The sequence below is a fragment of the Cervus elaphus genome, chromosome 20, assembly GCF_910594005.1.
Source record: "Cervus elaphus chromosome 20, mCerEla1.1, whole genome shotgun sequence".
Lineage (NCBI taxonomy): Eukaryota > Metazoa > Chordata > Mammalia > Artiodactyla > Cervidae > Cervus > Cervus elaphus.
Genome location: NC_057834.1, coordinates 79,020,478 through 79,035,676, shown reverse-complemented (window position 1 = coordinate 79,035,676; position 15,199 = coordinate 79,020,478).

Sequence of the window (15,199 nt, the reverse complement as noted above, 5' to 3'; positions counted from 1 at the left end):
AAGGGACATTAATTCAGAGCTATTTATAATATAAGAAAATACTGAGCTTCTTAATAAATAAGTTTTTATTGTTTCCCAAGGAAGTAACACAGATCCTAACCTTGTTAGTTGCTCAGTCATGTCAGATTCTTTGTGACCCCATGGACTGTAACCCACCAGGCTCCTCTGTCCATGGAATTCTCCAGGCAAGAATGCTGGAGTGGGTTGTCTTCCTTTCTCCAGGGGATTTTCCTGACCCAGTGATTGAACCCACATCTCCTGCATCGCCTGCATTGCTGGCAGATTCTTTACTGTCTGAGCCACCAGGGAAACCTTAAATTATTATTTTCTACAAGACTCTAACTCTTTGAATTGGCGCTTCTGAAATTGAAAGATCATTTTTTCTTGAAGCTCCACTCTACATTTCCTCTTCATTTCTGGTTTTCTCTTGCACTCTCAGGATTGACTTTTAATTCCAATTTGTTTTCAGCCTTCTCCTCCACAAGTCTCTCTCCTTTGTGTCTGTCTTCATCATTCTCCCTTTCCCTCTCCTGCCAAGACATTTCATTCCTCAGGGATGCTCCTTACACCACTATGGAGCCCAACTCTACTATGATCTGTTGGGGAGTATGGAGCAGCTGTTTCAGCCTGGATTTCTGAGCTTTTATAACCCACCTACTCCCAGTCCACCCCGGGCAGAAAGCACAAGAGCCAGGCTGCCTTCCTCATCATCCCATGAGTGTCATATTTGTTTCTTGGGCCTCTGCTCTTGTTCATGTCTTATCTGGAGGTTGTCTCTTCCTGTTGCACCTTTCTACATGTCTTGTATCTATTGACCATCTCCTTTTTGAACTTGTTCTTTTTTGTTTCCTTGATCTTTACCTCTTTTAAACTTCTATTGCTCTTTCTGTTCTATCCTGTAGTTTAGTCTTAGCTTCCCATATAAATCCAAAACTTCTTGTGACTATAAGAAGCTACAGTATTTATTAAGTACCAGGCTGTGTATTAAGGGGTGTGTGTGTGTGTTAGTCACTCAGTCAAGTCTGACTCTTTGCTACCCTATGGACTATAACCTGCCAGGCACCTCTGTCCATGGAATTCTCTAGGCAAGGATACTGGAGTGGATAGTCATTCCTTTCTCCAGGGGATTTTTCCCAATCCAGGGATCAAGCCCGGGTCTCTTGCACTGCAGGGGATCCTTTACCATCTGAGCTACCAGGGAATTAAGGTACTTTAAGCCCCCTATATTAAGGTACATTATGTTATTATTTCATTTAATCTTTATGAAAACCCTGTGATGTAGGCATGATTGTTATTTTCATTTTACAAAGGTCCAGAGAGCATGAGTGACGGAGAAAGAATGTAAGAAGCTGAACTTGGTTCATGAATGTGTTGTCCTGATATGTAACTGCAAGCGGATATGGACTGCTGTTGTACTAAAGCCCTACTCAGGAGTGACCTTGAAGTCACCAATCAGTGGAAATTCTCTTTATAAGTGTAGCTTCAAATGGTGTACCTTATCCACTATGTGGGGAAAGAATATAGATAAACTCATGGTGAAGGTTGAAAAGTCGCTCAGTCGTGTCTGACTGTTTGCGACCCCATGGACTGTAACCTACCAGGCTCTTCCTCCATGGGATTTTCCAGGCAAGAATACTGGAGTGGATTGCCCATTCCTTCTCCAGGAGATCTTCCCGACCCAGGGATTGAACCCGGGTCTCCCGCATTGTAGGCTTTACCGCTTTACTATCTGAGCCACCAGGGAAGTCTCAGATAAACTCATATGCAATGGCAAGTGGCTTGGCTGAATAGTCAGGAGTTAGAAGGAAGAAGATTAGAAGACAAGGAAGTCTGGGGAAGAGGCATTCCTGTGGAAATGGGCATGAGGTGTGAAGGTCTTTGTATCACAGGTTAACATTCACCAGAGAGCATTTAACACAGAAGAGGTCTTGTTAAATAAACAAGATAGAATGACTAGATCAGTTGACATCAGCCAGCCACTGCCATCGATCACCCCAGGCCTGGCACAATGGATGCATAAATGAAATGGCCATGGTGGTGGGGCTGGAGGCTACGCTGCATGGCTTCAATTTACCAAATGAATATAGCTATTGCTGCTACCAAAAGTGCAGTCTGTCAGCAATAGAGAATGATTTCCAATATGGCATTATCCTTTGAGGTCAACAATCAGCCACTTGGTGGCAAATTAGCTACATTGCTAGAAGAGGCAGCAATTCACTTTAACTTGAACAGGTGATGTTCTGGGGTTTGCCTTTACTGCCTGCAGAGCCCCAGCTTGCACCACCGTCTGTATCTGAGGGCTTAGAGTATTTGATCCATTGAGTGGATACCACATCTCGTTGGGTCACACTAAATAGCCCACTTTATGGCAAAGGAGATGCACCAGAGGGTACAATGCTGTGGGATCTACTCTTCTTATCTCACATAGCACCAGGAAGAAGAAGCTGGCCTTTTGGAGTGCTGGAGTGGCCTGTTGAAGACAAAGCTGTGGGACCAGCTTGGGGATGGTGTCTGTGAGGATCAGGCACTGTCCTCTAGGAGGCAGTGTACGTTCTCAGTCAATGACCATCATATGGAGCTGTGCCCCAAAAGGGAGAAAATATGCAAACAGGAACCACGGGGTGAAAGTAGGGGTGGCTCTGCTTCCCATTACTCCCAATAAACCAGGTAGGGAATTTACACTTCCCTTCCCCACAGCTCTGGGCTCAGCAGGCCTAGAGATCTTGGTTTCCAAAAAGAAAAACACTTCCATCAGGGAACACAGGACGAGACCCATTGAATTCTAAGCTATGTCTACTGGCTGGGCACTTCTGATTTCATGAGCCAAGGGACCACCATCTCAACACAGGATTTGACCCTGACCAAGAAGAAGTAGGACTGTACTTACACAATAGGGGCAGGGAGATCTATGTTTACCCCCCAGGGGAACCATTTGAGTCTTTGGGTATTCTCTTGCCCAATTTTGATGACAAATGAACAAAATGCAGCAACCATGGCATGAGAAGAGAAGATCCTTTAAGGATGAGGGTGCTATCTGAGGATAAAGGGAATCTAAAATGGTCGTTAAAAGAGGGAGATAATGATATCAGTTGCCATTGTGAATCTGACTGTAGATGTAGCTTGCTTCAGCTACAGTAAGGGCTGGACTGGTGGGGGGTAGATGCTGCTACTCTCAGGGGCTCAGTTTCTTTGTCTTTCAGGCTGCCTGAGTGCTTAGTCACAATTGGTGCTTCCATTTCTAATACACCAGGTTAGGCTGTGAGATGGCATTTACCATCTCTTCATAGACTTTTCATTTTATTTGAAGCCTATTATTCACCCACTGAACATTTATTACACTTCTACTATGTCTTCGGCTTTGTTCTTTGTATAGGGATTGAGAAAATGAATAAGAGAAATAAGACGTAACTCTCGCTCTTAAGAAACTCACAGTCAGGTGGAGGAAAAAGATACTTAACCAAACTATTATAAATACTACAGTAAATGGAGTAGTAGAGATGAGCATAAAGGAAAAATGTCTTATCCAGTTTGGTGGTCAGAGCAGAAGGAGAATGTAATACAAAGTTTCCAGGAGGAGTTGATGCCTGAGCTTAGGGTTATAAAATAAGGAAGATCAGGGTGCAGTGAAAGAATATTCCAGGCAGAGCAAAGGTGAAAAATAACGTGGCTGGATGTTGCTGGGGCACAGAGGACAAGGTCAGGGAAAGCAGTGATCAGGTAGTGGAGGCTCTTCTATTCCATGCTGAGTAACATAAACATATCCTGTGGATGACATGGAGACGTTGACAGGGTCTCAGTGGGGAATGGGGTTCTAATGCCTCCTTCAGTCTTTTCAGTGTCCTGCTTGCAGCTGCCCCTCTTACTTCCCTGAAATGCAGCTGCTTGAGTGTCTTTTGGTCACTGTGCGTGACACCTTACAAAATTATTTTATTCTGCAGCAGATCTTAGTTCTGGCAGATACTAGTGAATTTGACTTTTATTTTTTTAATTTATTTTTCTTTTTATTGAATTATTATTGCTGTACAATATTATATGTCACAGGTGTACAATATAGTGATTCACAATTTTTGAAGATTATACTCTATTTATAGCTATTGTAAAATATTGGCTATATTCCCCATATTGTACAATATATCTCTGTAGCTTATTTTACACCTAATAGTTTGTACCTCTTAATCCCCTATGCTTATATTGTCCCTTCCCCCTTCACTCTCCCCACTGGAAACCATCAATTTATTCTCTACACCTGTGAGTCTCTACATCTGCTTCTTTTATGTTATATTCATGTTTGTTATACTTTTTAGATTCCACATATAAGTGGCATCATATAGTATTTGTCTTTCTCTGTCTAACTTATTTCACCTAGCATAATGCCCTCCAAGTCTATACATGTTGCTGTAAATGGCAAAATTTCTTTCTTTTGTTATATTTAAATACTGTTCCACTATATACATAGTGGAATATATATACACAACAGATGACTGGATATATATATATACATATATATATATCACATCTTCTTTATCCAGTCACCTATTGATGGATGCTTAAGTTGCTTCCATATCTTGGCAATCATAAATAATACTGCTATGAAGACTGTGGCATATCTGTTCGGGTGACTTTTTAAAAATATTTTTTCTCTCTTTATTCTGAGTATTTTTTGCATCTATTGAGATGACCATATGGTTTTTATGCTTCAATTTGCTGACATGATGTATCACACTGGTTGATTGATTTTCAGATATTGAAAAATCCTTGTATCCCTGGGATGAATCCCACTTGATGATGGTATGTAATCTTTTAATGTATTGTTGGATACAGATTGCTAGAATTTTGTTGAGGATTTTTGCATCCATGTTCATCAGTGACATTGGGCTGTAATTTTGTGTGTGTGTGTGTGTGTGTGTGTGTGTGTGATCTCTGTCTGGTTTTGGTATCAAGGTGATGGTGGCCTCATAAAATGAATTTGGAAGTTTTCCTTCCTCATGAATATTTAAAAAAATGTTTTTTCAAGTGGCTTTTAAAAAGACATCCTCAAGATCACTTTCTGTTGGTAGGGTCTGTAGCAGTGGAGTTGCTGATGCCTTTTCAGCTATTCTAGATTGCTGAAAGTTGCCCCATTTCCTCCAAATTATTTAAAACAAGAAATACCTAAAGGCATGGCAGGGGAAGTCCATGACTAATTACAGACCCAGAGTTCCAGGAGAACATTGTTTGGTACTTTGAGATAACTGTCCAGAAGCTCCTCACATTGTTGGTGCTTGGAAAGGCCTTATTGGTGTGGACTACTTTGCTGAGTTAGTAACATTCTCTGATGATCATTCTAAAGATAGAGAACCCACACGAGAATATGACTCAATCCTAGTCACAAAACCCAAGATTTCAGCATCCCAAGGGAGCTTAAAGAAGGTGATGAACTTTAAATGTCAAGAAAGATCATCATGTATTAGGAAACAAGAAGACAGGTGAACTATTTTGGCAACAAGCTCCAGATCAGATTAAAAGTCAACACTGAATTCCAGGTAGAATCCAACGTTTTATGTAGATGAACTCAAATATGTGGTAGAGGTCACCTTTGGCTTCTTGGTTATTTTATTCACTAATAACCAACCATATAGAACACAAAATCATGAATTGGAATACTCAACAACGAGTTTAAGAAATACAAACTACTGGCATGAAAACCAGTCTACTGGTATGAAAACTTACTTGCTTGCAAAAATGGAGTATTTTTGAAAAATTATGTCATTAGGATGAGCCACTTGGACCAGCTGTTCCAAATTAGGGATCGATAAAGACCTCTATAACCGAACAGTTTGTATCCTGGGTAAGTACTTGATCTTCTCTCATTTCCCATCTAGATCATATCATGTGTGTGCATGCTAAGTTGCTTTATTCATGTCTGACTCTGTGCAAGCCTATGGACTGTAGACTGCCAGGCTCCTCTGTCCATATGGATTCTCCAGGCAAGAATACTGGAGTGGGTTGCCATGCCCTCCTCCAGGGGATCTTCCAGACCCAGATATCGAACCAGTGTCTCTATGTCTCCTGCATTGGCAGATGGGTTCTTTATCTATCACTGGCACCACCTGGGAAGCCCAGAACATATAGATCTAACACCAAATGTTTTTCCAACACAGGCCAAGGTGTCAACTTACACATCACACACAGAGACTCAAATTTGATATCAGGCATTGTAACTCAGAATTATGAAGTACCCTTTAGAAATTAGGTAGCACTCTGATATAGCTAAGATTGGAAAAGACAACAGCAAATAGTCAGGGCTGCAGCCAAAATCATTCTCTTGTGAGTAGATTTTTGTCAGCAAAACACCTGGTATGAATTGAATGTGGGAGAAGATTTACAAAGTGGTTTCTTCTTTACCTATTAAATCTCCTGTTAGGTTTAATTCAAATGTTATAGATCTGCATAAAAATGGTTAAATATCCAAATGGCTGGAAGAACTGAGTGGAAAGTCCTCTAGGGGTCTCTAGGTTTCCAACCATGTCTCTGTTCCCTCCTTCACCCAATTGCTACTCTCTCCCCTGTAAAATCCCCTTTCAGTCCCTAGTAAATTGGACTCTCTAATCCCAGTATAATTTCCAGCCTGTTTCTATTAGAAGCTGGGTGTTTCCCACAGTGATTCACTTGGTTGCCCTGCCCAGGAGGGACCAAAGACATTAGCTACCACTGACTGCTGCTGATTGGACTGAAAGATTAACAGAAAGAGGCAGTGAGTGCCGCTTGGTTCTCAAGACATTAGACTGAAAGAAGCACGCTTTCCTGGGGGAGGAAAGGACAGTTTAAACATAGTAATAACATTGACCCAGATGGATTTTTTTTTTTAGCCTCAGATCTGACAGGCCAGTTTTATTCATTTTTGAATTATAAAAAAAGAGGTAGAGACCTGAAGTTTTCAGACCCAGCTGTGCTACCAACTTTAGGACATGGTTTTCTTTACCTGAAACATTATGCACTGTAGGATGATGCAGTGATCTCTGAGTTTTCTTTCACCTTGAAAATTCATGAAAAAGAATCACATATGGCCACCCTGGATGGCAATATTGCTACTGTATGTTTTCTTTAAACAGAGTCTCAAATCCATTCAATATGAAGTAGATTAGTAATAGGAACCAGAGACTCTGAAGAGGCCACCCTCATATACAGGGAATTTACTGTCTTGCCCTGTGTATTTTGTGTTTATTTCTGCTGACTCCTAGGTGGGGGTTGATTCTAGGGAAGTAACATTTATTTGAATCCAAGTGGAGGGAGGAAGTTTCTCCCTCATCTCTCTTTCCCAAACAATTCAGCTTAGTTCATCATCTTGTGTTGACATTACTTATGAATGCTAATGAGCTCATAAATGCTAATTAATAACTCCATGTGCTTCTATTTATTGGCAAATATAGAGATCCAGGTGCAGTGTAGACCTGCCCCAAACACAGTGCGTCTCTCCATCTCTGAGCTGAGAATAGGATAGGATGATTCCTGCAGTACTGCTGAAGTTGGGGGCCTTTACACATCTTTTAATACATGTAGGAACTATGATTAAAGTCTCTCAAAATTATCGGCTTCTGATTTCCCATGGAGGAAAGAAACTGGGGTCAAATCCTGCAGATAGCAAGGCTAGGTTGGACTCTCAATCTGCGGGGAGGGTCAAAGCTCAGTGGTGGACAGGGCACCCTCCCCAGCATGTCCTGGAGGTGCTGCCGCCTTGGCACGAGTGGGCGATGCTGAGAGCGCCACATGGAGGAACAGAGAGAAGGGCAATGGAGCTTTGGGGGCAGCACTCAGCACCTTTGTTCTCATACAAATGCAGCTGCCTTGTCCCCTCAACACCAACTTTTGCTCTAAAATCCTCACAGTGCTATCATGTAGTGACTATTTGTTACTACTCCTATTTGAGCATTTGGTAGACTGAGGCAGCAGGGTGGTGTCACTTGGCCAAGCTCACACAATAAATCAGTAGCCAAGCCAGGATAAGTACATGGCCATCACCTTGAAGGGGGCTTCCTTGGTGGCTCAGATGGTAAAGAATCTGCCTGCAATGTGAGAGACTTGGGCTTACATCTGAGTTGGGAAGATCCCCTGGAGAAGAGAATGGCTACCCACTCCAGTATTCTTGCCTGGAGAATTCCATGGACAGAAGAGCCTGGTGGGCTACAGTCCATGAGGTTGCAAACAGTTGGACATGACTGAGCTACTAACATTTTCACTTTTACTTCATCACCTTGAAGGAAACCTGTTTCTAGATCGCAGCCTGGGTGCAGCTCCCAGGGCTACTGGGGACTCGGATGCTGGGAGTAGTCCACCTCAGGTGGCTCTGGAGTCAGGGCACTGCTCCCTAGAGACCCTGCATCCCTGGCCTGTTCAGGACCAGTTTTCCTTCCAGCCTGAAGGGCTGGGGTTTGGACCCACCTCCTCTTCCCAGACATAATTGCTTTTGACCCCCAGCTCCTCTCCTGACTTGGGAACCACCCTTTCCCCTTCAGTGCTCCCCAGTCCTCTCCCTTCTCAGGGCCTGCTGGAGAGTCACTGTTGAATCGACTCGGGATCTCCGCCTCTTAGGGAGGAGCTGTGCCCACTCCAGGGGAGAGGAGCCGAGGCTGAGCACGCACATCCTGATTGATCCAGGCTGCCCAGCGGTGTAAACTCATAGTGTAAGCTATGAGCTTCTCCAGAATAGAGGAACTGCTCTTTGTGAAGAAAGAGAAGACCTTTATAAACCCCACGCTCTTTTCAAAGAGGCTTTCTGGGTGGCACGGCACAGTCATCCTCGTGAGGATAAAGCTTGAGAGGCAGCAAGCGAGTCACTAACTCTGAGCCAGTGCAACGGGCTTCTGAAGGGTGGGGCGTGGGAGGCAGGAGAGGAGGTTCCCCATAGCCCCTGCCTCCCTGGGGGTGATGAACACGTGGGCAGTTGACACCTGTGCTGCGGGGCTCCTGGGTCCCCACTCTGGTCCCATCGCGCTGGTGGGAGGGGGCCCCTCCTGCACAGTGCCCACCAGCCCGCAGTGCTTTCTCCAGGGATAATTGCTCATGTCTGTTCCTTCTCTTTCCCAGACCTTGGAGAGTGTTCCAGGAAGGGACCTGTGGCTGTATGATGACCTGCAAAGGCAGCCCTCCCACCTACATTTCAAACTGCAAGTCAGCCGTGTCAGTCTGAAGCAGGGCTGAGGATGGTAATGGGTCAAATGCAATTAGCAGCCGAGAGCACTGTGCATTGCCATCTGATTTAATTTTTTGCCCATCAGATTCCAAGAATCTTAGTGCTTAAAAGCAATTAAACAATTGCTCTATTGTGCTGAAATAAAGCCCAGTTAATTCAAAAATCAATTGCACCACCAGGTGGGGAACACACTAGCCCCAAACAGATGGGGTCGAAAACTCCCCCAAAATGCAGTCTTTGCTAAATTAAAAACTTGATCCAGGAGTGGAACAAATAGGGAGCCATGAATGGAATGGAGTTAGGTCCACTCAGGCGAATTCTTTCCTCTCCCCCTCTTTTTCCTTCCTTTTAAAAAAGAAAAATGCGCCATTCCATGTCTATCAGTGTCAGCGTCCGCACAGAGCTTAGCAGTTCAGTGTCTTGCTTTAATTAGTCTGAAAATTAAAGGGCAACTCTGGGCCAATGTGAGTGATTATGAAAATAAAATACATGTGCATCCCATGCAATCCTCTCATTTAATTAATAGTCTTGTAAACTGTACAGCTCACTTTAAGGCGGTCTCGCAGTATAACAAGTCCATTTAAATATCCACTTAATACTTAACAAAATGTGAGGGACATACTGTAGCATACGGTCCCTTCTCAAGTTTCACTGTCTGAAATTTTTCAAAGCTGACCCAAGTCAACCTGAAAAATGTTTAACACCCTAGGCTTGAACACAAGAAACTCTGTGATGAACAGACATTCAATTACATTTTTTAAAAGTGAGAAGCATTTTTGTAAAATAGAGACTCTGGAAACTAATTGGCAGCCACGAAACTTGTGAGTGAAGGCCAGATCTTGTGGGGAACTTTTACTACAGTAACACGACTCAAAGAAAATGTGAATAAAAGGCATCTTTGTTTCCCAGTCAAATTAGCTGATTAAGAAATAAAACATCTTAACGTGTTTTTAAATGTAGAATTAATTATTTATATGAAAAAATTAAAGGCAGGTTATGTGAAATTCTACTCTGTGTGTGAATTGAATGGGGCAGAAAGAGTAATCCTTGTGGACTTGTCTTAGGTCATGAAGACAAAACCTAAGGGAAGCTGAATATTAAGAACTTTGTCGGAAAAAAAAATTGCATTCAGATCACAAGTTGTGCTTCCCATTTTGATTTTCAAAGTCCAAATTCGTTATGGTACACATGAAAAATGTGATTCAGAACAAGAAAACTGCTTTGTAGAGGCTGTGTCCTGACAATTGAGGGGAAGAAGAAAACACAGCTATACAAAGAACAACGCTTACTCCTGGGAGAATATGGGCCTTTTGCTCTAAGGAACCCAAAGACGGATTCACAGGAAGAATTTGAACAGACCGCTCTTTATTTTGCTAATGGGTGAGTTTGGAACTCAGGAAAACAAGAAAACCTAAGTTACTTGTTAGGCTCAGAAAAGAAGTAGGCAGGTGACCTTTGACATCTTAGGCCTCCTCGTCTCAGTCCAAGTCCTCTGGCCCTGACCTCTTAACATTCCAATATCCTGAAGTCAGGCCCTGCCTGAGCCAAGGTTGCAAATTATCTCTGAGATGTGGATAAACATCCATTGGTCAGTGTTTTTCAAGGTGTGGTCTAGGGACCACCTGCATTAGGGTTACCTGGAGAATTTTCAAAAATATAGGTTCCTGGGCCCCAGGAATTACTGGACCAGAGAGCAACGAGGTTCAGAATTTTGCCTTTTGAACACATTGCCCAGGACTCTATAAGGATACTGAAGTTTGAGAATCACTGTGCCAGAGTCCACTTAGAGACCAGAGGAGTAAACTTCCCGACATTTCTTTAAAGGATTCCCTTTAGTGAAAGACATTAACTAAAATGTGAAAGCCTGTCCACAAATCCTTCACTAAACAAAAAAAGTCCTCCAGCCGTTTTCTCCATTTCTCATGGCATCTCTTCACAGAGGGAGTATAGGAAGGCTTTGTCCTTTAAAATAAGTTCAGTGAGTACTTGAAAAGTCGTTTGGCAGGAGATGAGGGATGAGACAAAGGGGGAAGATTAATGACGAACAGAATCAGAGTCCTTGCTAAAATAAAAATGGATTCACACCCAACTTCTTATGAAGGCTAAGACATATGGCAGCTCATGTGGGAAGCGAGCGTGTTTAGTAGAAAGAGGTCCTGCTGCAGAGCTGTGTGATATAGGGGACAGCTTTCTCAGCCAAAAACAGAACATCACATGCTCTGGGAGATGCACCATCTCTTTGATGTGATGAGAGACTGACTTTCTAAAACTTGAGCAAACTCTGCCCGAATGGCTTTAATAAGTTTAATGAGCTTCTCAGAGTTGAGATGATCAGGTTTTGGGGTTTAGATCTTGGTTTTGCTCTTATCTTCATGTGAGGCCTGACAGCCCATCATTTTCTGTGACTGTTTATGGAAGCCACTGATAGTTGAAGTTTCCTCATTTGTAAAATGGAAGTCACAATCCTCCGTCATTTCTGAGAACTGGTAGGAGCAAAGTGCCACCAGGAATAGTGTCTGAGTTTCAGCTACAAACCATGGACTTTTGAGAGATTTTAGCAGGAAAATGCCAGGAGATACCTGGAGAATGTTTTTGTTTCCCTTTTTGTTTTTTAAAGGGAGAAAGAGCAATCATTTGTACTTTGTGACCTGTTATGCACCAACCTTAAAGCAGCAAGGGCCGGACTCCATTACCAGGGCTCATTCAGTTATAAATGCACAGATATACAAAGGATATTTACAAATATGGCTTATTATGCTTACAGTAGCAGCAACAGGAGTTCAGTTTTAGTCCGTGGAAAATTGTTGCTTAATAAGAACTTTCCCAAACCCATGTCCCCTTTGAGATAAAAATTTCCACACTAAGTTTCATCGCCCTACTAGAATTTCCTTTGGAATGTTTGTGCTAAATTCCTTTCTCCCTGATTGAAATATACAACACAAAATCTAACTTCAAGACTTAAAAAGTAATGCACCGAAATGCGCAGATATATAGAGACAATGGGCTGAGGGAAGCAGCGGAGAGTTGGGGAAATGAATTAAACTCCCCAATAATTAAGAAATGATTTACTTGACACATTCAGAATTTGGATTGCTTGAACAGTAGGGCAGTGTATAACTTCATTATGTGCCATGGGTAACCCCAGCACCAACTCAGTTTTGCTGCAAGAAGCCTTTTTTATTTTTTCGGTATTTCCTGACTTGGTATGTGCAGTTGTGAACTTAATTAACACACTAGTGATTCTGCACCCTCAGGGAAAAATGGTAAATTTTGTAAAATATAAACACAGAAAAAAAGAGAAAGTTTCTTTCCTTCCTGTTCATAGTTGTTTTTATTCCTTCTCTTATGTTATGCATTAGGAAAACATGAAAGGCACACGCTTTATAGAGACCAGTGCTGGACCCCACTAAGGCACGATATTTAGGAACTCCTCTAAATTACTCTTGTATCTTATAGACCAGTGGTTCCCAATCTTTTTGGCACCAGGGACCAATTTCAGGGAAGACATTTTTCCCATGGACTGGAGGAGAAGGGATGGTTTCAGGATGATTCAAGTGCATTACATTTATCATGCACTTTATTTCTAAGATTGTTACACTAACTCCACCTCAGATCATCAGGCATTAGATCCCAATAGTTGGGAACCCCTGTTATGGACCATCCTGACTGCTTTTGGATGAGAGAAAGCAAGGTTAATAGGTAGCAAAAATTAGCTCTTTCGATGACAGCATTCCATCTTACATGCTTTTTTTTTTTTTTTTTAAATATTGCTCTCATATGGAAGTAGCTTGAACAGTTCCCTTTTGAATCAGGCCCTATAAATTTGATCAATATCATTATTTTCTTGAGGCAAGTTTAAACCAATAAAGTTGTCCAGCTTTGTCCCTCTTCTCTCCCACTCACCCTCTTAAAAAAAACCAGGGAGAGTCACAACTTTGGCGTGGAGCTTGAGTGTGAAGCTCTGGTACAGAAAAGTCTATGAAAAGATGACATTTATAGATGAGTATATATATTTAATTTCTTGTGTGTGAGTGTGTATGTAGATATATTTCTGCTTCTGTTCATCGAGAATACAACATCATAATTCAGGACATTTTGCTTTATCCAGTGAAGAGTTTTTTTCAGCTCTCTTTAATTGGTAATTTAATTACAGAGCTAATTAGGAACAGAGTGGGTGTTGGGATTACAAAGAGTGTCTTTAACTGGAAATTCTTACCGCTTACAAAGCAAGGAAGTTTTAAAATTAGGGAACACTTAAATAATGGATTAATAAGTCAGTAAATAGAACTGGATGAGGACAGATCGCATACCTGTCAATTGGCAAAACCGAATGGTGTGATCTCTCTCACTAAGTAATAATGACTCTGCCTTTCCGGCCTCCTGGGGGTTCTATGCTGAGGCCCCAGAGAAGTTGCTTGGGAAACTCCAGGGCTGGAATTCCCCAGACCAGACCTTCAGAAGAAGGTGTTGCAGCTGACACATATTCGGGAGGAAATATGGTTCAATACTTAAGGGGAAGAGGAATTTTATTACTAGCCTCTGCTTCTCACCTGTTCATAGAGGAAAGAAAAGGAAGTTTCTGTCTCTGCCTCAGTTTCCCTACTCCTCTGCCCACTGCAACTGACACCTGTGTTCCAGGGCAGCACGGTAGCATTTGGAGGTAGATGAAGCATGGGCTGGGGCACAGGGGTTTTTAGCACAGACCACGAGGCCCTTTGAGTCTGGACTTGGGTTAATGAGACAGAGAGGGCTGTAGCTGAGTGATTAAACCCAAGCCCTGCCCGTCCCATCCATGAAATGAGGTGCTATGAGGGCTGAGCTTGGTGTGAGTACAGGGTGGGGAATAACTAATAATTGAACCAGAACAGAGACTCTGTATTTCGAAAAGACTTGTTGTTGATCTGTTTAGGGGAAACAATCATTTGTTTCTTCATCAAACATTTAGGAATGATGTGTGGGTGGCTACTACCCTGTAAAAAAGCCTCACACAAAATAAAAACACCAAATGTAAATACACTGTCTCTTTGAATGCAAAATACAGAGAATTCCCTACAGGACAAATTTCACAAATGTCTCAAAAAAAAAAAAAAAAAAGCCTAGATCAGAATTTCATCTCCTGGGCCTCCTTATTGGGAAGGTTCCATATGGAAAGGTGGGGAGCCAGAAAGGCCACAAGTCTGTGGGGAAAATGCTAAAGGTGATCCGGGTCCAAAGAATAATTTGGATGGGTTATAGATTCACAGCTCTTTGCAATATCTGCAGGGGAAGGTGTGTGTGAGAGGGAGAAAGGAAGAACAAGAGATAATTGGGGCTAAATCCACAGATAATCCTAAACCTGGTTTCAGCCAACAGCCTGACTCAGGTTCATTTTCCCCCAAACTCTGGACCAGAATTACTGTCGTGAACTAAACTGATTTGAGCTTTGCTGGTTTCCTTCTGCTGCCTTTCCAAGAAAGGCCTCAATGGGTCAGGTCAGGGAGAGGCACACACAAAGCTAAGGGTTCTGACTGGTTCACAAACCAGCTGTGACCCCACCCTCCTCCCCCCAGCAAAGAGCAGCTTGAAAATGAAGGCAGGAAAGAACAGTTATCTTCCCCAAAAGGGTTACTTGCTGAAGGAGAACTTAGAAAAAAAAAAGTATTTAACTTTAAATATACCATTTTTGAACTAATAAAGTCATTAAGAAATGGTCTCAGACACCCTAAGTTTTTTTTTTTTATAAAATTTTAAATTGGAGGATAATTTCTCTACAATATTGTGTTGGTTTCTGTCATATAAGAACATATGTCCCCTCCCTCTTGAATCTCCCTCCCACTCCTCTAGGTTTTCATAGAGCACTGGGTTGAGCTTCCTGTTTACAGCAGCTTTCCATTTGAAGGAGTACTTTTATAAGCCCAAAGTTTTAGAACTACGGTCAGTTTCTCCTCATTCCCCAAAAGAAAGAACTTTCTGATCTTTTTTTTTTTTTTTTTTTTACACTCTCACCCTAAATAACTCTTTTTGTGCTAAAGCTTCCACATGTTGGGCTAA